The sequence below is a fragment of the Bos taurus genome, chromosome 8, assembly GCF_002263795.3.
Source record: "Bos taurus isolate L1 Dominette 01449 registration number 42190680 breed Hereford chromosome 8, ARS-UCD2.0, whole genome shotgun sequence".
Lineage (NCBI taxonomy): Eukaryota > Metazoa > Chordata > Mammalia > Artiodactyla > Bovidae > Bos > Bos taurus.
This window is the reverse complement of record NC_037335.1, coordinates 44,820,328-44,846,249: the sequence shown is the minus strand read 5'-3', so window position 1 is coordinate 44,846,249 and position 25,922 is coordinate 44,820,328. Positions and strand designations below refer to the sequence as shown.

At 39.5% G+C, this 25,922-nt stretch overlaps 1 protein-coding gene across 3 annotated transcripts in view; it reads right to left on the bottom strand.

Annotated features, from left to right (window-relative positions):
• Positions 1–25,922, bottom strand: part of PIP5K1B (phosphatidylinositol-4-phosphate 5-kinase type 1 beta) — a 346,077-nt gene that overhangs the window by 307,986 nt on the left and 12,169 nt on the right. The window contains exon 2 of one of the 3 annotated variants that reach the window (XM_015472493.3): positions 4,246–4,293. The exons of the other annotated variants lie outside the window; for them this stretch is intronic. The gene's annotated coding sequence lies outside the window, so the exon portion shown is untranslated. The remainder of the gene's footprint in view (positions 1–4,245; positions 4,294–25,922) is intronic. 3 annotated transcript variants of the gene reach the window in all.

Below are 25,922 nucleotides of genomic sequence, written 5' to 3'. Positions count from 1 at the left end.
TCATTATGGCCACAACTAAATTAAAATACTACAGTGGTGTCAGGCAGAGAACAAGGAGGAAGGTCAAGGAACAGGACAAGATGGTTCAGGGTAGACTGGATGGGGGACAGAGGTGCTGTAGGCAAGTGCCCCTTGGGTAAAGCCATGGAAAACTTTTTGGAGTGGTGAAGCAGAGGCTCCAATCTCATCCAGAAATCCCAAGGGATGGGCTTGAGCCCTAAACAAACAAACAAACAAACAAAAAATTGGTCTTCCTAAGATTAAAGGGGGCCCAAGTACAGTGCTTCATTAATCTTGGATGTAAGGGTTAAGAAAAGGATGGGCTGATATCTTTGTGGATGTGTCTGGTGGTAAATGTAATGTCGTATGCTGTAACAAATAGTATTACATAGGACCCTGATGTTAGGTCCATGAATCAAGGTAAATTGGAAGTGGTCAAAAAGGAGATGGCAGGAGTGAACATTGACAACTTACGAATCAGTGAACTAAAATGGACAGGAAAGGGCGAATTTAATGCAAATGACCAATTACATCTACTTGCGGGCAAGAATCCCATAGAAGAAATGGAATAGCTCTCATAGTCAACAAGACTCAGAAATGCAGAACTCTGGTGCAATCTCAAAAATGACAGAATGACTTCAGTTCATTTCAAAGGCAAACCATCCAACATCACAGTAATCCAAGTCTATGCCCCAACCACTGATGCCAAAGAAGCTGAAGTTGATCAATTCTATGAAGACCTACAAGACCTTCTAGAACTAAAACCAAAAGAAAAAAAAAATCCTTTTCATCATAGGGGATTGGAATGCAAAAAGAAGTCAAGAGATCCCAGAATAACAGGCAAGTTTGGCGTTGGAGTACAAAATGAAGCAGAGCACAGGCTAACAGAGTTTTGTCAAGAGAACACACTGGTCATAGCAAACATCCTTTTCCAACAACCCAAGAGATGACTCTACAATACTGAAGTCAGACTTATTATGTTCTTTGCAGCCAAGGATGGGAAGTTCCATACAGCCAGTAAAAATTAAGACCTGGAGCTGACTGTGGCTCAGATCATGAGCTCCTTATTGCAAAATTCAGTCTTAAACTGAAGAAAGTGGGGAAAACCACTAGGCAATTCACTGTGATCTAAATAAATCCCTTAGGATTATACAGTGGAGGTAATGAATAAATTCAAGTGATTAAATGTGATAGAGTGCCTGAAGAACTATAGATGGAAGTTCATAACATTGTATAGGAGGCAGAGACTAAAACCATCCCAAAGAAAAAAGAAATGCCATGACGGCAAAGTGGTTGTCTGAGGAGGCTTTACAAATAGTTGAGGAAAGAAGAGAAGCAAAAGGCAATGGAGAAAGGGAAAGACATACCCAACTGAATGCAGAACTCCAGAGAACTGCAAGGAAAGACAAAAAGGCCTCCTTAAATGAACAATGCTAAGAAATAGAGGAAAACAACAGAATGGGTAAGACTAGCTATCTCTTCAAGAAAATTAGAGATACTAAGGGAACATCTCATGCAAGGATGGGCAGGATAAAGAACAGACAATGGTAAGGACCTAACAGAAGCAGAAGACATTAAGAGGAGGTGGCAAGTATATATAGAAGAACTCTACATAAAAGGTCTTAATGCCCCAGATAACCATGATAGTGTGATCACTCACTTAGAGCCAGACATCCTAGAGTGTGAAGTCAAGTGGGCCTTAGAAAGCATTACTATGAACAAAGCTAGTGGAGGTGATGGAATTCCAGTTGAGATATTTAATATCCCCAAAGGTGATGCTGTTACAGTGCTGCACTCAGTATGTCAGCAAATTTGGAAAAGTCAGCAGTGACCACAGAACTGGGAAAGGTTTTCATTCCAATTCCAAAGAAGGCCAATGTCAGAGAATGTTCAAACTACCATACAATTGCTATCATTTCCCATGCAACAGTTAGAACCAGACAAGAAACAACTGACTGGTTCAAAGTTGGAAAGGAGTATGGCAAGGCTACATACTGTCACACTGCTTATTTAACTTTTACACAGAGTACATCATGTGAAGTGCCAGGCTGGATGATTCACAAATTGGAATCAAGATTGCCAGGAGAAATAACAACCACCTCAGATATGGAGATGATACCACTCTAACAGCAGAAAGTGAAGAGGAACTAAAGACCCTCTTGCTGAGGATGAAAGAGGAGGGTGAAAAAGCTAGCTTGAAACTCAACATTCAAAAAACAAAGATTATGGCATGTGGTCTCATCACTTCTTGGCAAACAGAAGGGGGAAAAGTGGAAGCAGTGACAGATTTTATTTTTCTTGGGCTCCAAAATCACTGCAGATGATGACTACACCATGAAATTAAAGGAAAGCTATGACAAACCTAGACAGTTTATTAAAAAGCAGAGATATCACTTTGTGGACAAAGATCCATAGAGTCAAAGCCACGGTTTTTCTTGTAGGCATGTAAGGATGTGAGATTTGGACCATAAAGAAGGCTGAGTGCCAAAGAATTTATGCTTTGAACCGTGGTGCTAGAGAAGATTTCTTGAAGAGTCCCTTGGACAGCAAGGAGATCAAAATAGTCAATCCTAAAGGAAATCAACCCTGAATATTCATTGGAAGGGCTGTTGCTAAAGCTCCAATACTTTGGCCACCTGATGTGAAGAGCCAACTCAGTGGAAAGACCCTGATGCTGAAGGAAAAGAAGAAGGGGGCAACAAAGGATGAGATGGTTAGGCAGCATCATTGACTCAATGGACATGAATCTGAGCAAACTCCAGGAGAGAGTGGAGGACAGGGAAGCCTGGCGTGCTACAATACATGAGGTCCCAGAGTTGGACACAACTTAGTGACTCAACATCAACAGAACCTTGAAGGGAGGGGATCTGAAAGAACTTACAGATTAAAAGAAAATCAAGCCTCTTTCAGAGATGGCCTTAAAGGGTCTATTTAATCCAAAAAAAAAAAAAAAATCTGGAAGTTTCCATGTAGTCTAGAAATTTAGCCAAATTTACCAAGGAACATGAGGATGAACTTGTAATAGTATGACAGAATCTAAGAGTGGGAATAGGGCAAAGCAATTAGCTTCACTCCACCCTTTGCCATCCCCAACTTTCAGATAAGAAAGATGATGCCACCTGTTAACCCAAGATGACAGCTAGTACACAGCAATACCAGAGTTAGCATCCAGATCTTTTCCTCTTATTCCATCAATTTTTATATTATACCTTGCTCAAATATCAACCATGGACCCACCATTCTCCCATCATACATGAATTAAACCCAAAATAATCATTTTCACCAGACAAGTACTACTGCTTTCATTTTCAACTGGAGGAAGTCTAAGAAAGCAAAAAAAAAAAAAAAAAAAGGAGGAGAATGAACTGCAATTTTGATTTTAAAAACCTCAGTTTTTAAAAATTCTCATCATTTCTATTAAATCTATCTAGTTGGTTTTGGGGTATTTTCATCATTGGGGAACATGTATTTCACAGTGTGAATCTTTATTCTATGAAGCTAATTAATCACACAAAATATGACTTTTTAGGATTTCTATGCAAGTCCTAAGGTGCTTTCTTAAGTTGAGGTCAAAGAAAAATGTAAAGTTCTGACACTAGAAACTTCTTTCCAGGCTGACGCTCAGTCATTAATTATGCTATGGCTTATGAAAAGAATCAGTTGTGAATGTAATTATTCATCATCCCCCAACTTTTCTCTACTAGGTACATAAGGAGACCTGTGGGAGATTTTTGTCAAAAGCTTGACGTCTTTGGCATTTTCTTCCTCTACCAATCTAAAACTCTCACTTTAAAAAAATGTGATGAATTGGTCACTACACATTAGTATCATTATACTGGTTCCCAGGGATCAATGCAGTGCCTTCTACGGGCTCATCATCATTTGTAAAATGGTAATACAGAAGTTTTGCAAGAGAGCATTTCTACATTAATAGTTTTAGGAATTGGGCTTTTTCAAAAGCTACACAGAACATCTACATGTCTCTGGTCTTCTGGAAGCTTGCCCACTCTCCAAGATTTACTCAATAATCACTGGCAATGACTCAGAGATGATATCTGCTAACTCTTTCAACACCCTGAGATACAATCTAGTGTACCCTAGAGATGTGAACGCATTCAAATTACCTAGATGATCTTTCACTGTCTTCTAAATCCCTCTTAATTAATTATTTTTCCTTTTGCAGATCATTCTCTTTAATGGAAAGTAGTTCTGCATATGCCATCTACTGAAACTGGCCTTACTCACTTCAGCAAGAGTCTGTCTCCATCTCCATGCTTCTAGCTCCACATACAACTAAAAAGAAAAACAAGCCAAAATACTTCTTCAGAATAAAAATGACATAACACACATATCACACACTTTCACACACACACACACATGCACCAAAAATGTTCAACTTAGCCAGTAAAGAAATTAAATGAGCACAACAATTAAATGTAGTTTAGTAACAAACCACAGAAACATACCTTTTAAGTAACCAAATTAATGCTGAGGGGTTGTAAGTAAATGAACATACTTATATTTACTGATAATGTAACTATGTATTTGGAGAGCAAATACAAAATGCTCATGACCTTTCCTCCAGGAACCCTACACCTGCACATTTAAGTTAAAGAACATATTACAAAAAGAAAAGAAGGTCCGAGTATACAAATACATCTTTAGGAATCTCATAGGAGCCCAAACTGGATTCAGTCTAAGTGTCCAACAGGACAATGGCTAGATGAACCACAAAATACCAACTGTGGTCATCCCAGCCTGACAACAAAGACATTCACCTCCTAATCCCAGAACCTCGGAATATACAACCTTACATGGTAAAAGGAACTTTCCAGATGTGAATAAATTGTGAATTTTTAGATGGGGAGATTATTCTGAAGTATACAGGTGAATCCAGTGTAATCACGTGTCCATATAAGAGGGAGGCAGGAGGGTTAAAATCAGCGAAGATGTGATGACAGTAGCAGAGGTGAGAGACAGAGAGATTGATGGGGGATGGAGGGTGGAGAGAGAGACGAAGATGCTATGGCTTTAAAGACAGAGCAAGGGGGAATTCTCTGGTGGTCTAGTGGTTAAGATTCCATTGCAGGGGGCATTAGGGGAGCTGAGATCCTGCACGCTGCATGGCACAGCCAAAGGGGAAAAACAAAAACAAACAAACAAACAAACAAAAAAAACAAAAGAAAGGGGCCCTTAGAGGCTGAAAAAGGCAAGAGATTCTCCGCTATAGCCTTTAGAAGGAACACAGCCCTGCAGCATCTCAATTTCAGGAATTCTGATCTCCAGAACTTTAATACTGTGTCCTTCCAAGTCACTAAATTTGAGGCAATTTTTTTACGGCAATAATAAAGAACTAACACACCAACTGTTAAGCAGCCACTAGATAAATGGGCTTCCCTGGTGGCTCAGATGGTAAAGAATCCACCTGCAATGTGAGAGACCTGGCTTTGACCCCTGGGTTGGGAAGATCTCCTGGAAGGAGGCATGGCAACTCACTTCAGTATTCTTGTCTGGAGAATCCCCATGGATAGAGGAGTCTGGCTGGCCGCAGTCCATAGGGTCACAAGGAATTGGGACATGACTGAGCAACTAAGCATAGATATTATGAATCTGAGGACTGTATAGCAACAAATGAAAAATATTAACATATGCAAATTGAAAAATTGTATGTACATAATTATTTAAAATTATTGTGTAATCTACTATGTAAAATATACCTACAAATAGATCAAGATTCATAGATTAAAACCTGCTAATAGATTAAAAGACCTCTAAGCTGGTCTCCTTGCTTCTGCTCTTGGGCCCCTAACACCCAGAGCAGTCTGAGTGGTCCTCTTTAAATATGAAATCCACTGCTCAAAATCCTCTGACGGTTCCAATCTTCTCAAAGAAAAAGCCCAAGTCCTGAGAAGGACCTACAAAACCCAGGTCTCCAGCAGTGCATGCTCTGGGGAGCGGCACTCACACATATTTTATATGACCGGCATCCTGGAAGTGTGCAAGACACCCCCTTCTCCAGCATGGGTTTGCCCACATTCACCCCATCTCCCTCACCTTCACGCTTCCTCTGTCTTGGTGACACCACTCCAGCCTCACCAGCCAGCTCGCTATTTCTAGCACATATGAAGCACACTCCTTTGTACTTTTTGCATTCACTGTTCCTAATGCCCTAAGCACTTAATGTCTAGGTACAGGTTTCCTGGAACAAAGGGCATGAACATCTTATATATTTGCTCTCCAAACACAGAGCTACATCATCAGTAAATACCTGAGCATGTCTCTTTCCCTACAACCTCAGTAGAATTGCTTTTTATTTCTTAAAAGGTGTGTCTCCTAGGTTTGTTATGACATTTTGCTGTGTTTACTTCTTCACTGGCTAAGCTGTACTTTTCCCCTGTGTGTGTGTGTGCCTGTGCATCTAGTATGTAGCATCTGTAGTGTGTCATTTGAATCTTGATGATTATCTTGCTTCCGTCCACTCTCACGCTAAACCTTAGGAAAAGGCTTTCCTTGGCCACCTTATACTGACTAACAATCTCATTACTTAGCCCCAGAATCCCTCAGTCCCCTATTCCTGCTTCACTTTTCTCAAGCATCTATTACCATCTGTCATATTAAACAATACCTAATTTTACCTAGCTTTCTGACTTAGAATGTAAATGCCACAAGAGCACAGACTTTCCCAGATTTGTTTTTTGATCCATCCACAGAATCTAAACAAGCTCATGTGTTCTGCATTCAATACATATTTGTTGAGGGAACGACTTAAGAGTAGAGATGACTTCAAAGAAATGAAAAGAATTCCTATTTTAATAGAACTGTTTTAAAGGGGAACCCACACTAAATAACTGCATTTAGTGCACTCATAGCATTGTTTTAACAAACTAGCTGCTAGGTCAGTTGTGATGATGTTATTTTTAGAAACAGTTCAATCACAAGTTTTCTGTGCATACCTCTTTAAAATCCAAATTAATCAGAAAGTATCCTCTGAAGCCACACTAGTGGCTTTAGCTGCTATCTCCCCATCTCTCTCATGAAGTTTCATGATATTTGTATGATGAGAATTTCATTTTTTTCAGAAACTCTCATCTCCTTTGGGTCACATGTCCCTCAAAAGCCATGAAATTCAAGTACTTCCATTGGATGTTTTAAAATCTGCTCTGCTAAAGCTCTGGCAACATGTCTATGACAAGAGTTTTTTTTTTTTTTTTTTTTCTTTATGGTTACAAATTCCCAGATATCTAAGACAGTAATACATCAAACGAGTCGGGACCATCTTGTAATGTTCAGAAAGTAAGGGGGTACATCAAGGGATACAGGAGTTGACTGCAAGAGGAAACAAAAAAGGAGTCAAAGAGCAATCTGAGTAAAAAATAAAAGTAGTACAGGATTGTAACTCCAAGTATAATTAATATGAGTCCATAGTGATATAAATAAATGACGGAATAAGTAAATAAATGGAGAACAGACAAATCTCTCATGCAGAAAAATTTCACATAATTTTTACAGAGATGCCGCCTTAAAAGCAGAGAAACGTAACTCCCCACTCTTGCAGCGTGGGCTGCAAACAGTAGGGTACGGGAAGAGAGAGGAAAGAAAAGAATGATGTCACTGTGAAGAAACAGGCACACTGCATCAGCCAGGTGATCCAAATCAACTGCAACAGTGACGTCATGTGAATAGTATGTCCCCTTGATGTGAGAATCTTGATGTGAGAATCTCACTAATCTCACTAATCTCCCCCAAAACACATCACCCACTTTAATCATGAGAAAAAACAGGCAAACCTCAATTTAAGGACATTCTATAAACCATCTGAGAGTGATTCTCAAAACAGTTAATTAAGGTCACCACAAACAAGAAAATTCTGAGAAACTATCACAACCAATAGGAGATCAGGGAGACATGACAACTAGATGTAACGGGGTGTCCCAGATGAGACGAACAACAACAACACAAAAAACAGGGTGAAGCAGTAAATTTGAATGAAGTATGGGCTTCAGTTAATAATAATATATCAGTGTTGGATCATGAATTGGGACCAATATACCACACTCATGTAAGACAATGAAAGGGGAAAAAATCTCTGCGTGAAGTATATGAGTCTTCTATACTATCTTCTTGGGAGTTCTCTAAGTCTAAGAATATTTAAAATTTAAAATGTACTAAAAATCATTTTAAGACATCCTGATCACTGCCTTCAAAGGCTCCTCCAACTTCTACCTCATAAAGTAACTCTTGCTTAGTGGTTAGTGTTAAGGCTAACAACTTTTTTTTGTTGTTGTTGTTCCCTTTTAACTTCACCTAATGCTCTGCAGAATGGTTCCTTCATCAGACTAGATTTATAGATAAGCCTGTGTATCAATCCTGTTTCTCCTCTTCTCTTCCATAGATGGGAGAGATAGTCCCATCCCTGTGAGTCTCAGGACCTCATGGGAGCAAGGAAGCCCTGGGAGCAAGCATCAACCCCATGCTAAAGAAGTATGGGGAAAAGAAGTACGACCAGTCTACTTGGCACTGCCCACTTGGCATGGTGTAGCTTAGGCCCTTGTTCTTGTTCTTCCCTCCCATTTCCCTATTAAGCCTTCCCAGAGGCTGTTTCCCTATTCTCATTTCTTGCAGCTTCGTTAATCCAATGTGCCTCCCACACAAGAGTGATTTTCCCCTTCTCTGAACCCTCCTAAATCCCACCTTAGTCACTCTGCATTCTTAGCACCACTGATTTCATGAGCATTATCTCAACTACACTTCAAGCCCCTCACTGGAGAGAACTTTCTCTACTTTTCTGTAGACACTTTGTGCATTGATCACTCAAATTGCCTCGCAAATATCAGCAAATACTTGAGCACTTGCCACTGAATGTTTAATCTGCCAACAATGAAGTACAATGACCTCCATTTCAGAGCTGAAAACACTGAGGAATAAAGGATCTGAGTGACTTTACTAGGCTCACATGGAAGTTGTAGCAGCTGAATTTGAACCCAAATTTAAGCTCTTAATCACCATAGTACATTCTACTGCCTCCTAATTCATACTTACTAGATAAGTGATCCTTCACAGAATCTAGGTATTAGGTGGCGATCTTAGAAGGAAAGTTTAAAAACCCTTGGTCTGTGGATTCCAAATTGACTGTGAACATTTTTTTTTTCAATTGTCCCTCCCCAAAAACCCTAAAAGTTAGAGTTTATGTATAGCATAGGCAATAGGACTCATGGGAGATAGTACTTTTTAAAAAGTCTTTAGGAGATAGCATTTTATATACTCCATTATTTGTGCAAATTTCTTTCTGTGGATTTTAGTAATTCCATTGTATATATTCTGACACTGAGCATCATTAAAATCCTTATTTGTGCTTTTACTGAAAAATAAATTATTTTCAGTGGTTGCCTCAGGCTAAATAACAAAGTGTGAATTGGTTGCAAAAGGGGTACCAGATAACTTTGAGGGTGACAGAAATGTTATAAAACCAGATGGTAATGATGGTTGCACAACTGTATAAATTTACTAGAAGTCTTCCAATTACACACTTAAAATGAGTGAAATTTTGGTATATAAAGTTTACCTCAATAAAGCTCTTTCAAAAATCACTTCTTTAGGAAGCACTGTGGTTAGCCATCATTCTTTGCACATGAACCAGTTAGGAGGACTGATGGACACAGAATGAACCAACAGAGGAAAATAAAATATGCAGGCCTGGAGAGTTTGGACTGCACTGCCAGGCTGGCTCATACGCTTTGAGGAAACTGGGCAGAGACAAAGCAGCCCACTAGAGGAGCAACCAGCACCCAGGGCCATCCCACACGGGCACAGACAACATAGCGAGGTCCTTTTCAGCCATCTGCTTCTCATTTCCTACTGGCAATTTTGTGCTTGGATGATCACGATCAGCTTCTTAGAAGAGTTCGAAAAATAAATTACCACCAACTCAATTACACAAGTACATGAGTATTTACAGTTATAAGCTCACAGCTAAATTAAACCACCGTACTTTCTATGAGATGAAGATGATGCTGAACTCCTCAGCAGGTGTGAAGCACCAAAATTGGTATTGGGCTCCCATTTCACCAGCCCCATCACCACTAGCACCACCACCAGACGACGCCCTTTGAAAGGATGCCAGTGCACTGTGCCAGCATTCAACTGTAAAACCCACTCCACACAATCAAGAATTATCAGGCTAAGCCTATGGGATAGGCAGATCTCTATGCTCTGCCCAGTTCCTGCCATCACTCTCATGCCAGCGGCTCCTTAGCTCTGAGCACTCCCAGAAAGCCTTGCCCAGGGAAAATACTGCCCTTCCTACATCTGTTGCATGTGTTAATTACTCCTCTTTAGGGTCGGAGGAGCTTCTGTTTACCAGACACATGTCTGGTTTAGCTTTCAGATTTGGGACCAATGCCTCCAATTGTGATGTCCTTTTGCAAACAGTACGCAACTAGAGTTCTGAGTCTCAAAAAAAAAAAAAAAAAAAAAAACCCTGAATGAAGACTAAAACATACCACAGCTGATTCCTAAGTTGACGGAAGGGAAAATACCAGCAGAGAATTAAGTTAGACATGGTGAGGGAATGAATTTCCTTTGAATTCCAAATATGCCAAAAACAAAATGAATACAGAATTCCAGATACTTCTTGAACAGCCCTAAGTAAGTGAAGTCGCTCAGTCATGTTTGACTCTTTGCGACCCCATGGACTGTAGCCTACCAGGCTCCTCTGTCCATGGAATGTTCCAGGCAATAGTACTGGAGTGGATTGCCATTTCCTTCTCCAGCAGATCTTCCCGACCCAGGGATTGACCCCGGGTCTCCCGCATTGTAGACAGATGCTTTACCATCTGAGCCACCAGGGAAGTCCCTGAACAGCCCTAATATACAGCAAAAGTGACCCATGTAATTCAATCTGTCAGCAAGACTCTAGGATAAAGGGAACTGCTTTGAACAAGTTTTATTTATTAAAAAATAGACAAGAGACCTTTATGCCCTTAAGAAACTTTCAATTCTGCAGGGAAGATAAGACACGCCTGCAAATAGGTGAAAATACACACTGAAATGTGGTAAGTGCCATCAGAGAAGTATAAATAAAATGCTTATCTCCTTGACCTCCCTGTCTACTCCAGTGTCACAAAGGTTTCAGGATCTTCTGGAAGAATTCTACCTTGGGACTAGGTAACAGAAGCCTCTGGAAGAGGAAGATGAACAGAAAGCTGAAAGTCTTCTCTTCCCAGCCTCCTTTCATCCATGTAATAAAAAGGACTTCAATTTTCTTGTTATGAAGTACTTACTGAAATACAGTGAAAAAGAGGCAACTTTCAAAAGCAAAGAGCATAATTCTAGTATTATTACTCTTTTAAATAAAGTGTGACTCTCTCAGAGTGATCTCATAGCTGCATTAGCCCTGGGCACCAGCCTATTTTGGAACCTGGAGAGAACTATCACCACACTGCAACTTCAGAGGCTTAATTTGGAACCCTGAGGCTGGCTTTTACCCTAGCTCAAACCACACTTTTGCCACCCTTCTTTTAACTGCATTGCAGTGGAGTGAAAGTCGCTCAGTCGTGTCTGACTCTTTGTGACCCCATGGACTACAGAGTCCATGGAATTCTCCAGGCCAGAATACTGGAGTGGGTAGCTGTTCCCTTCTCCAGGTTTAACTGCATTGCTTTCACCTAATTAAGGATGCTTTCTGCGTGGCTTCCCCACCTATTGTAAATTCCCCATTTATTGTAAAGTTGAGAGGGCAAGGACCACTCATCTGTTTTTGTTATTGCCTCCTCACCCCACCCCCTCACTCTAACTGCTACCCCTTTGTCCTTAGCACCTTACAGAAGGCTTTGCACACCAAAAGTGAAAGGAAGTCACATGTACTTGGTTCCTACTACCCTCATCCCTTTATATTAATTATCTCAAGAATCCATTGAAGTGGGCACCATTAGCTAATTTTAGAGACTGTTCTTGTTAGGAAGACAGACTGAATTCTTTCAGACCTCGTCCACTATACACAACACAATGTCAGGTTCCCCTCACCTCACTTTCTTCTGCAAAACATACACATCATACTCCTACCCAGACATCAGGAGAATCAGAAATCATTTCAGACAGATACTCACACACCAAAATGCTACAAGTTTTAGACATCCAGAGTTCTAGAACGGCCTCTAAGATTCTAAAGCAGCACTCAAATGTGACCCATGACCCTTGAAACTGAACATATTGAAACTGAACACATATTAAAAAGGATCCAAAGGCTTGTGCTAAAGGTAGCTTTCCCTAAGAGTGATGACTATGGAAGTCATATCTATTTATCTGTTAATGATTGAAGGATGACTAAGGGACAACCAGCTTTCGACTATGCAAGTGCCCCATTCAGGCCCAATCTCAGGGATAATCATTTTTGCTGAAAAGAGAAGACATACTGGAGCAACATCCTAAGTTCAAAACAATCAGGAAATCCATTTTTTTTTCTGTTTTTATACTAGTTGATTTGTATTTAAAGTTAGTGTCTATATAAAGTGGGTGGGCCCACTTTAAGGACCCAATTTAATCCTTTAAATTTATTGCCCAGTTCGACTATAACCTAATGAGACAACCTCTAGAGTTTTATTTCTCGGTGTAGTCAAGGTCAAATTCCATTACAATGATTCCTGTGGGCTTACCGATATTCTCTGGTTTTCTGGAATTTAGTTGTACATCATAAACTGTGATCATAATCAGGGGTCAGTGGGTCAACAATTGAGAAATTTGCTTTTATTTATGGAATTTTTTTACTTTTGACTTTTACTTTATATTGGAGTATAGTTGACTAACAATGTTGTGTTACCTTCAGGTGTGCAGCAAAGTGACTCAATTATACATGTACTTGTATCTATTCTTTTACAAAATCTTTTCCCATTTAGGTTATTACAGAATGTTGAGCAGAGCTCCCTGTGCTATGCAGTAGGTCCTTATTGGTTATCAATTTTAAATATAGCAGTGGAATTTAAAAAATATAATTAGATACAAGTTATGATAATAGATCTAAAACCTTCTCTGCAGAACATTTTTAACCCCAAAGTAAATCTCATATGCTGATATGAGTCACTTTTTGGGAATTGATGTTCAATTAGCCTTGAGGAGTATTTCCTCCTTGTCTCATCCTCACCTTCACTGGAGCACAGAGTAAACTCTGTGCTGGCTGTGCTCTGTGCTGGCTCAGTTCTTGGCTGGGTATCAGAGCACTGGTATCAGTGCTCCAAGTTTTGTTAACCCTACATGTTATTTTCTACATCTTATGATATCCTTTCTTATGTGAATTATATTCTCTTACATTCGTCACATCATATTCATATAGAGCCAACCAAATATACAATAGAAAATAAAAATCAAAGCAAATTGTACAAAGTCATCATTATCAGTGTGCTTGGTTACAAACTGTCTTTCATAATATATTTTTCCAGTCATCTTACATAGGCTTTTTCATAGTATTTGTGATAGACATCACTTTGTGCAAGTGATAGAACATCGTTATGAGCTATTATAGTTCATTTAATCATTTCCCCAAATGTTAGATAATGAAGTTATTTTTAGCTTTCCATTATTAAAAATAACACTGTTTGAAAAAGATGTTTTTTCCTTTGATTTTCTTCCCCTGGAAAGAGAAATTATTGAATCAAAGGGTATATTCACTATTACAGCTTTTGTTAAATATTGTTAACACCCTTAGGAAGTATACTACTTCAAATGCGACCAATCATGTGCAAATATTTCCAATTTTAAAATCGCAATTTAAAAATTTTTTAAATCACAGTTACCTCAGGTTGCTTTTCCTTCATTATCTACTATGAATTTTTGCACACATTGGTCTTTTTCATGTTGTAAAAATGATAGTACTTAACCTTTGGCCATTTATCCAAATAAAGACTAGTTGTAACATATACATGCCTTATACATTCTGAATACTAACTTTTATACGTGTGTATATGGGTGCATTTGTATATATATATATATATATTTTACCTATTTCATTGCTTTTTAAAAAGCATTCATTTTATAATTTTTTTAAAACAATAGAACATATTAAGAAATTATCTTTCTTTCACATTTTGGATAAATAAATTAGATGAGATTTTTTATATCTTCCAGAAATAACCAAGACATAATTTGCTCTGTATAACAGAAATTAAGGATTTATACTTACTCTTTGGTGAATATTTATTTAAAAATACAGATACCTTGAGTAAGTAAATAAAAATAGTTCTTATAGGAAAAATACTATGTAGAAGACTTTAATGGAAAAGAACCTGAAAAAAATATATATAAACTATATAAATAATACATATATGAATGACTGAATCACTTTGCTGTACACCTGAAACATTGTATACAAGTATACTTCAGTAAAAAAGAAAAGTATTATAAAAGATGAATATGTTTAGGTATTTAGTATCTCCATTTGTCCAAATATTTTAAATTCAAGTTAAACTCTTCCTTCAGAGAAGGCAATGGCACCCCACTCCAGTACTCTTGCCTGGAAAATCCCATGGACAGAGGAGCCTGGAAGGCTGCAGTCCATGGGGTTGCTGAGGGTCAGGCACGACTGAGCGACTTCACTTTCACTTTTCACTGTCATGTATTGGAGAAGGAAATGGCAACCCGCTCCAGTGTTCTTGCCTGGAGAATCCCAGGGATGGCGGAGCCTGGTGGGCTGCCGTCTGTGGGGTCACACAGAGTCGGACACGACTGAAGCGACTTAGCAGCAGCAGCAGCAGCAAACTCTTCCTTTGAAATTCCTGATCTCTCTTTTTGCACCACCCCAAACAGTCCCCTAATGTATCCTTGCAACTGTTTATAGTTAAGAAAGACAATGTTTTAATGGTTGTTAAACATATGAACCTCATTAAACACAGGAAGCAATCAGTAACAGTGCCATGAATCAGCATCTCTAAGGAGACACAACTTCACTACTGTCCCAGCCAACAAATCACCTTTAAGGCAGGTACATATTAATATGGTGAACACAAACATTTTCCCTTGCTCACAGAGGACTTGACTTCCCTAGCAGTTCATTCATTCCTGCCTTCATTGACCAGCAAGATGCTCTCAGCTTCAACACTCTTCTTGAAATACTGCCTCTTCAAGAGATACTGGGTTGGCCAATAAGTTCATTCCAATTTTCCCATGTTACAGAAAACCTGAATAACCTTTTACAATGCAGGTAGTTTTTAACGATGTCCTTTCCCTTCCCTTCTCTCAAGCCTCTGAAGAACTTCTCATCATACTAAATATAAAATCTATCAGGTTCATGAGGCTCTACTTGTCTGGGCACCAAGTACCCCCTCCACTCCCTCAGCTCTGGCCATTTGTACAGATCCTCAAACAAATCAAAGGAGCTTTGCACTTACTATTCTTTCTGCCTGGAATGCTTTTCCCAGTATCATTAACAGATAGTGGATATTTCCCTTCTCTATTTAATTTATATCTATGCTTGTTATGGACTGACTGTTTATATCCCTTCAAAATTCTCATGTTGAAATTCTAACCCCTAATATGATATCCGGAGAAGGCAATGGCAACCCACAACAGTACTCTTGCCTGGAAAATCCCATGGACAGAGGAGCCTGGTAGGCTGCAGTCCATGAGATCGCTAAGAGTCTGACATGACTGAGTGACGTCACTTTCACTTTTCACTTTCATGCACTGGAGAAGGAAATGGCAACCCACTCCAGTGTTCTTGCCTGGAGAATCCCAGGGGCAGAGGAGCCTGGTGGGCTGCCGTCTATGGGGTCACACAGAGTCGGACACGACTGAAGTGACTTAGCAGCAATATGGTATTATGAGGTAGGGCCTGTGCAAGGTAATTGGTTTAAGAAGATAGAATCCTCATAAATGTGCTTAGTGCCCTTGTCAGAAGATACGAGAGTGCCTGTTCCCCCCATCTCTCTGCTCTCCCCCGTGTGAGGATACCATGAGAAGAAGGAAGGCTATTTGCAAACCTGGAAGCAGCCCCTCACCAGACACATCTGTTGGGATCTTCAGAAATGTTTGCTGTTTATGCCATGCAGCCCGTGGTATATTTGCTAGAGCAACCTGAGCTAAGACAATGTTCAAGTACAGTCCCTCAGAGAGGTCTTCCTTGACCTTGCTTTCTGAAATAACATTTCTCCACTACCACTACCATCACTCTACTCCTTAGTCTGCTTTATTTTTTTCTCTGCAGCATCTTACGCTAAATTCTACATGTATTTTTTGTGGATGTAAGTTCTTCATCGTCATCATTGGCTTCCCCCACTAGAATAGAATAATCCTAGTAACCTAAAACCATATCACTAGACACTCATCTGTTGAATGATTAGTGAACTATAAAGTCAAGTTCAATATTTCTTTAGGAGACAGCTTCAAAGAATAAGTCATCTTAGAATCAATGAGCATGCATTGTGTGTACTCTGGGATGTTACACCCTTCTTCCTACCATGAGACATCACACACTATCATAGCTAAGAGAGATGGTTCTGGAGCTGGACCACCTGGCTTTGAAACCTGACTGTGTGGCCTTAAGTAACATACTTAAATCTTGGCTTCATGGTTGCCTCACTTATAAAATGACAACAACACTACCGACCTCACAGGTTGCTGTAAATATTAAACAAGTTAATGCATGTCTACTGTTTGAAAAATACCTGGAATATAGTAAGTGTCCAGAGATTTCCCTGGTGGCTCAACGGTAAAGAATCCACCTGCCAATGCAGGAGACACCAGTTTGATCCCTAGGTCGGGAAGATCCTGTGGAGAAGGGAATGGCAACCCTCTCCAGTATTTTCGCCTGGAAAATCCCCATGGACAGAGGAGCCCGGTAGGCTACAGTCCATGACTTAGCTACCAAACAACAACAAAGTGTTAGGTACAGATCAGCAATGACTGTCATTTTAGGATCCCTCCTCCCTTTACACAGCTTTCCGAACATAGATTATTTCTCCAGTGTTTATTTTATAATATCCGGCTCTTACCCTCTACCCGCTTTACTTATTTCATGTTGTTTTTTATCTTTATGATCCAACATACCAACGATTTATTTTTATCAACAAAATGCATATACAAGGTAATATATCAAGTGACATAGAGGATCTCACGAGAATAAACCATTTCTTGATTTCCCTATTCCTGCTATTACTTCCATTCTCTGAAGATAATCATTCTTAAAATTTTCTGTTTTGGTCTCCTGGTGGTTATCTCCGTAACTCTTGATAACAGGCTTAAATATCTTGTTCTTGATTCATATCAAGTACTTTCCTCATACTGCTCTGGTTTCCATTCAAAGTTTAAGATATATCATTTTTTCCCCCCTCTGTTCATTATCATTGAATTTCAAGTACTCAGGTCTTCATTTGTGTTTCCATCAACTTTCTTTTTTAAGTGAATCTGTCTTAATTCACAGACACGATTGTCCCTATAAAAAATTCTATGCATACTACAAAAAAAGAAGTTATGAGAATCAGTACATTGAGTTTAACAGCTCACCAAAGAACTTATATGGATGGCAAATAAACATATGAGAAAATGCTCAACACCATTAGCCACTAGGAAAATACAATTTAAAGCCACAGTGAGCTACCACTGTACACCTATTCAAATCTCTAAAATGAAAAAGACTAACCACACCAAGTGAAATTGAAGATGCGGAGCAACTGGGACTCTCATATGCCACCAGTGCGGAAACGAGATGGCACAACTCCATCTCCAGTTGGTGGAATTCCACCAACTTTTAACAACCATATCTTACTCCCCATATCTTACTCAGGAGATGAGAACAGTGGCACATTTAGCCCTTTCTTCTCTGTTTCCACATTATACCTTCTGTCAGCTACAGTTTTGCTCTGTTGAAGTAGCTGCTGTTTGTAATCTAGCCTACAAACATAACCAAGTCCACCATACTTAGTCCATAATCAACTATTAAGGACAGAAAACCAAGAAAAGCACCCATATAATAATGATAATACCACTATGCTCACAGCCAGGCTAAGGAAGGAATTAAGACTTCAGCCTCTTACCAGAGATCCCAAGTCATGATTACAGATCCAATGTTGTTTCCCTACACCAATGATGTTAAACTCTATGAGTTCCCATCACTTTTGATCCGGTATTACTTACCTATGTCAGTAACCCCAGTCACTCCCCTGCCATTTGATACAAGTACTGAACTATAAATATATTATTAATTGAAGCTTCATTAGCATTTGAGGAATGTCTAGTTAACCTCAAGCAGCTTTAAGGACTCCACAGGTATCAAAAATGCTTTCTGAGTGACTTCTAGGAGCTTCTCCTACTCCATCTAAATATGCACTAACAAACACTGACCATTTTATATGTGAGGGACAGCACTGGGGCGAATGACCACCACATACCATTCAATCTAAACTGGATAAGCAATGAATTTTAAAAATACACTGAGCATCATATCCTAGTTTTGACTCTACCATAAATTATTTGCTGCCCATCAGCATTCCTTATATTTTCAATTGAAATATGGTTTATTTACATATTGGTTTCAGATATGCAGCATAGTAAGTCAATATTTTTATAGATTATACTCCATTTAACATTATCACAAAATAACGGCTATATTCCCCTGAGGTGTACAATATATCCGTATTGCTTATCTATTTTACACAGAGTACTTTGTATTGCTTAATCCCATGCCCCTATTTTGCATCTCCCTCTCCCCACTTGTAATTACTAGTTTGTTTTCTATATCTGTAAATCTATTGTTATATATGTTTTATTTTTTAGATTCTACATATAAGTGATAACATACAGTACTTTTCTCTGATTTATTTCATTAAGCATAATACTGAGTTTATTCACTTTGTTGCAAATGGCAGAATTTCATTTTTATGGTTAAGTAATGTTTCACTATATATATATATATTCATACACACACACACATATATATACACATATACACAACATTTTTATCCATTCATCTGTTGGACAATTGGGTTGCTTCCATAACTTGGCTATTACAAATAATGCTGCTCAATAAACATTGTGATATATGTATCTTTTCAAATTAATGCTTCTGTTTTTCCCAGAAATATACCCAGGGGTGGAATTGCTGGATCATATGGTAGTGTAAAGTTTTTTGAGGAACCTCCATACTGTTTTCCATAGTGGCTTCCCCAATTTACATTCCCACCAACAATGTGCATGAGGGTGAGTGTATGAGGGTTCTCTTTTCTCCACATCCTCACCCACATCTGCTAGACTTTTTGATGATAGCTATTCTGACAGAATCTGTCAATAGCTATCTGTCTGTAAAGTGTATCTGTAAAATGTAAAGTGCTATCTCAGATGGCTTTGATTTGCATTTCACTGATAATTAGAGCTGATGAGCATCATTTCATGTGCCTGTTGGCCATCTGTATGTCTCCTTTGGAAAAATGTCTATTCAGGTCTTTTGCCCATTTTTAACCAGGCTGTTGTTTATTTGTGCATATTTTGGATATTAACCCCTTCTCTTCCCTATCATCTGTAAATATTTTCTCCCATCCAGTAGGCTGTTTCCATTTCGTTGATGGTGTCCCCTCCTGTGCAAAAGCTCTTAAATTTAATTAGGTCCCATTTGTTTATTTTCACCTTTCTTTTGCCTTATGAAACAGATCCAAAGGAATACGGCTACAATTTATGTTGAAAGAATGTTCTATTTTCTCTTCTAGAAGATTTACAGTTTCAGGTCTTACATTTAGGTCATGCACTGATTTTTGTACACAGTGTGAGGAAATGGTCTAATCTCGTTCTTTCACTTGTATCTGTCCAGCGTTCCCAATACCACTTACTGAAGTCTTTTCCCCATTGTATATGCTTACCTTCTTTGTTATAGATTAACTGGAGAGTATTCTTTTTCTTTAACAAGTAAACAGACGTTTCACTTTCTTCAACAAATCTCCATGTCCAAAATTCACCTCTTTTTAAAGATAAAACTATGCTGCTCTCCTCATTCATGTTAAGGGTACATTTAAGTTCTGGAACTCTGATCAGGCAGACTTTAGCAGAGTCCTGTGGTGTCTCAGATTGGGGAGCAGACTTCTTTTATGGAACCCCATTACAGTAGATTCTATTAATACAACCTTTACTTCAGATCTCTTTACCCATGGGCTATAGAGGTGGTTGTTTGGAGCCTGGCCTTATCCTGTAATTCTTATGAAATAAATTCTCTAATGTGCATGATGATTTTTTTCTATTGACTTCAAAGGCCATCATTCCATTTGACCTCACAGCATACCTTTGAACTAGGCCAAGAGCCCATGTATATATTCTTATTCCATAGATGAGAATAGTCTAGTGAAGGCTGCTCAGTCGTGTCCGACTCTTTGCGATCCCATGGACTATACAGTCCATGGAATTCTCCAGTCCAGAATACTGGAGTGGGTTGGTAACTCGCTTCAGTCATATCTGACTCTGTGCAACCCCGAGATGGCAGCCCACCGGGCTCCTCCATCCCTGGGATTCTCCAGGCAAGAACACTGGAGTGGGTTGCCATTTCCTTCTCCAATGCATGAAAGTGAAAAGTGAAAGTGAAGTCGCTCAGTTGTGTCCGACTCTTTGTGACCCCATGGTCTGCAGCCCATCAGGCTCCTCTGTCCATGGGATTTTCCAGGCAAGAGTACTGGAGTGGGGTGGCATTGCCTTCTCCACTGGAGTGGGTAGCCATTCCCTTCTCCAGGGGATCTTCTTAATCCAGGGAGCAAACCCAGGTCTCCCGCATTGCAGGCTGATTCTTTACCATCTCAGCCACAAGGGAAGCCCAATAGATGAGAATAAAAAGGCACAACGAGGTCAAGCCCCTGACCAGAGGTCACCAAAATGTCAGGAGATGGATCAGGATGAGCCAGAACCTCTGCTTTTAGGGCCAGATCTCTCACTGCACCCAGATTCAGCCTAGGCAAATGAATGGGATGTGTGCATGCTTGCTCAGTCATGTCCGACTCTTTGTGACCCCATGGACTGCAGCCCGAAAGGCTCCTCTGTCCACCGAATGTTCCAGGCAAGAATACTGGAGTGGGTTGCCATTTCCTTCTCCAAGGGATCTTTTCGACCCAGGGATCGAACTCGTGTCTCTTGCATGTCCTGCATTGGCAGGTGGGTTCTTTACCAGCTGATCCACCAGTGAAGACCTATGATGTGTGCGTGCTTGCTCAGTTGTGTCTGAGTCTTTGTGACCCCATGGACTGTAGCCCGCCAGGTGCCTCTGTCCATGGAATAAAAATAGAGGAAGTACAATGCAATGAAACCTGGAGATAAACTCTGCTTGCAATAAGCAATGGTAGGTGTAGGGGAGCAGCTAAATTCCCTTCCTCTGAAAGTTTCAATAGTGAGAATAACAGATGACAAGAATTTTACACTGGTTTCATGGACTTGTTTTGCTAATTTCTTTTTTAATAAGAAATAGAACCTTTTAGGGAGAAGGCAATGGCACCCCACTCCAGTACTCCTGCCTGGAAAATCCCATGGACGGAGGAGCCTTGTGGGCTGCAGTCCATGGGGTCGCAAAGAGTCAGACACGACTGAGCGACTTCACTTTCACTTTTCACTGTCATGCATTGGAGAAGGAAATGGCAACCCACTCCAGTGTTCTTGCCTGGAGAACCCCAGGGATGGGGGAGTCTGGTGGGCTGCTGTCTATGGGGTTCCACAGAGTCGGACACGACTGAAGTGACTTAGCAGCAGCAGAACCTTTTAGTCACAAATTTATTGTAAGCAGGCATTTTCGGTTTGGTTCAAGAGGCCTCAACTGCTCAAAATCCTTAAAGAACTTTGAGTTGTTCACCTTTTTACCTTATTCCGCTAAAGGAGAATAACAATAAACAAAAAGCAGTAGAAGCAGCCAGTGTGTAGGAAGACACTGGAGCTGTCAGGCTGTGTGGGAAAGATGAAGTAGGAAAAGACATGGACCTGGCTGTCAGGACTGGGCCTGCAAGGAGAGAGAAGCTGAGAACAAAAGAAAAGTCAACCTCAAGGGAAAGTTCCAAGACAGTGGTAAGAGCAAGAATGCCAAAGGGAGTGTGTGCCTGAGAAATCACTCTTGGGCACATGTGGGGATCAGAAGTGGGACATATGTGGTATCGTGCAAGTCTGATACCATTTCCTTCAACAGAGAAGAAAATAGAAGAAGATTCAGTTTTAAAAAAAATAGAATGAGGAAGGCATAAAGAAATGAAATTGAAAGTGAAGATCAGGGAATGATGTTGGTTCTCAGACATGCTCTCTTCTTAGTCTGCAAACTCTTCCAGGGAAGTTTCATCTAATTCCGTGGCTTTGATCACAAGCAAGAGATCGTAACATTGTCTCCATCATGGGCCTCTCTCCTCACCTCCACACTTGTGCACTGGAATGTCCTGCTGGTGTGAACTGCTGCTCAGACAACCATGACCATAACACGGCTAGTGTCTCCATCATGAGCCCCTCTCCTTACAGCCACACTCCACCTACACATCCCACAGGCATTGCAAACGAATGTGCAAAACTGGACTCATCATCATGGCCCTCCCACCTCTGCCACCACATGTATGCTGCCTCTTCTCCATACTCTCAGTGGACCACCATTCTCCAATCTCCTCAGCTACTCAAGCCAAAACTAGAGAATCATCATCATCTACCTCTCCCATTCCCTTAAAATCCACATGCAGGTGGCCACCAGGTCTTATCAGTTCTCCTCTTCAATCTCAAATCTGCTCATTCACTACTGAGTTCAGGTCCTCCTCATCTCTATTGTAGCTATATCATCTGCTGTAACTAGCCTTTGTGTCTTCAGTCCCTTACCCATCTCATTCACCTTCCAAACTGTAGTCCAGGCTCCTGATCTAGCACAAAGCATGACTCATCACTTGTCTATGAAAATCTCCTAGGTGTTGCCTCACTGCCAATAGAAGAAAGTTCAAACTCCTCAGCACATCTGATAAGATGTCCATGGTCTGGCTCCAACACACCCCTCCAGCCCGATTTCCTTCCACCCACACATACCCAACTCATTATCAGATTACATAGCTCCCAAACATACCAGGAAATGTTATGGCTTTATGTCTTCTGTGTTGTGGTTGGTACAGAGTAAAAGTTTAAGAAATGGTAGTTGCTATCACTACTACAAAGATGACAATGACAACAACAGTGATGATGATGAGGATGAATGGTCAACTATGGTCTTATGGACAAAACCAAAGCATTTAGATTTGGGGCATAACAAAGCATCTAAGGATTTGGGGGCATGGTACTGATAAAATTATAATCTCTGATAGCAGGTATTATAACTGACTAAAAAGGGAGAGGGGGGAGGTATTGGAACCATTTGGGAAGCTGCTATGATGTCCAGGTAGGAGGTGTTTAATATAGGAAATACACGTGAAAATGGAAGAAAATTTAAAAAAAAAAATTTCCTCGTGACTTGGTAGCTGCACAGAAATAACGATGAGCAAAATAAAAAGACTGCTAAAATTTCAGGAGCAGGTTAAAAAAAAAAGGTATCTGATGAAAATCTAGAATTTAGGAATGCAGATCAATTCATGTTTTTAAAAGGTACAAGTATAGATTTTATAATATAAGTATTTTTCATAGAGGTAAGAGTTGGGCTCACAAGAGCAGATAAGTGACTGAGAGAGAGTGAAGCATGAATTATTAAATAGTTCTAAATGTTACAGGCCAAAAAGCAAGAGATGGACAAAAAGAGTACAATTTGGCCAAAAACAAGGCTGCTCATTGGGAAAGGAACTTGAAATCAGTTGGAAGACTAGCAGCTAGACTTGTTAACATTTTAGAAAGGAGGAGGACCTAAGAAGAGAAAGAAAAGACAACTGTGGCTTAAGAAAATCATTCATTGATTCAACAAACATCCACTGAGAGCTATCTGTGCTAAACACTTTTCTAGGTGCTGGGCATACAAGAGCCAACACACACGGTCCCTCCCCTTGTAGAAGTTCACTTTTCAGTGTGAGAGGCGGACAATGATGAAAACAACAAAAATGGAATATCAAGAAGTGCTTGCGACCATCTCTAAAGCTGCTAGGTGCGTGGGGAGGATACTTCAGGCTCAATTCTAAAAAGCTGCCAGAAGTCTTCTGACATATGTGGAGAGTGACTGTTCTGTATATATGGTTTGCATGAAATGAAATGATGCATCATGTTTACAATATAAGTTGCCATGTAGGAGAGGAAGTTTCTGAGAAACTGCAAAACTAAATAGTGAAGCCCACCTCCACACAAATCTTAAAGGTTCTATTTCCATTCAATCTTTTATAAACAAGCATAAGCAAAGGCATGTTTCTCTCTTAACCCTTAGCATGAGAGACTGATTTCTCATTTTCCAAAAATCTTCACCACTCTGCCTAAACTACCTGTCTTGGGGAAAACAATAAAGAGCATTTAAATAGAGCTTGCCAAAGCAATGACACTACTGTTTCCATATACGAATGCATTAAGACTAACAACAGTCTAGCTCTCACCACTTCTTAAAAATAAGTTAAAATTTTCATATTCACCTCCCTTGTTTTATTGTAGGTATTAAAGTTATTTTTTCCAATAGAAGATGGACATCAGAGAGACTGGAGAAGTTTCTATGCAATTTTTCCAATGGAAAATGAGTTACCTTTGGTAATCTATAACTTCCAAAGGCATAAAATATTAAAAATGAAAGTCTCACCATTACACCCATAAATTACCACTGTTTAAATGGGGGAAAAAAAGCCTATGAAAGTATGCTTTAGACCATAATGTAGTAAACACACACAAATATTTTATACAAATAAAAAGGAAACCATGAATATCTCAGCCTAAAAAGGTAGCACTTTATCTTAGCCCAAAAAACGATAAGAAAACCATACTCTTTATTGGCTGAAGAACTAAATGAATGAGAAAAACTAAAGCTTGCTTGCTTGAGATTTTCCCTAAAAAAGTCACTTTTTCTTTCTTAAAATAAGTTTCAAGTCAATGAGTAAGATGAGTCTATTTGGGAAACACAATTCAGATAACAAAGGTGTTACCTGGCTTCCAAGATCACAACACATTCTCAGTAACAAACAACGAGTGGAAGGGTTATCACTGTTGAAAGTCACAGAAACGGGGTCAAAAAATATTTTTAAAAAGGCAGGTAAGATTTTCAATATTAGCAAAGTGGGGCCACTGGGTTCAAGAGCAAAGAGCTTTATATCCCTGAATGAATCTGAAGTTATCATTTTATTATACAAATGAGATATACTCTATGCTGTAAAATCTTTTGAAGAATCAGGGAAGGTAGTGGCAACTTTGGGGAAATTTTCTATACAAAAATTGGCTATAATAAATTTGGATTCTTAAGTAAGCAAACCCTTAGCAATCAAGAAATTTGTTCTAGAAGTAAACAGCCTGCCCCAAAGTTCTGAGTAGTCAAGAGTAACCTGTTGTAAAACACATGAAAAGATGCTCAACATCACTCATTATTAGAGAAATGCAAACAAAACTATAATGAGGTATCACCTCACACCAGTCAGAACAGCCATCATCAAAAAGTCTACAAGCAGTAAATGCTAGAGAGGGAGTGGAGAAAAGGGAACATTCTTGCACTGTTTGTGGGAATGTAGATTGATATAGCCACTATGGAACACCGTATGGAGATTCCCTAAAAAACTAGGAATAAAACCACCATATGACCTAGCAATCCCACTCCTAGGCATATACCCTGAGGAAACCAAAATTGAAAAAGACACATGTATCCCATTGTTCATTGCAGCACTATACACAGTAGCTAGAATATGGGAGCAACCTAAATGTCCATCAACAGATGAATGGATAAAGAAGATGTGGTACATACACACAATGGAATATTACTCAGCCATTAAAAGGAACAACTTTGAGTTGATTCTAATAAAGTGGATGAACCTAGAACCTATTATACAGAGTGAAGTAAGTCAGAAAGAGAAAGAGAAATACCG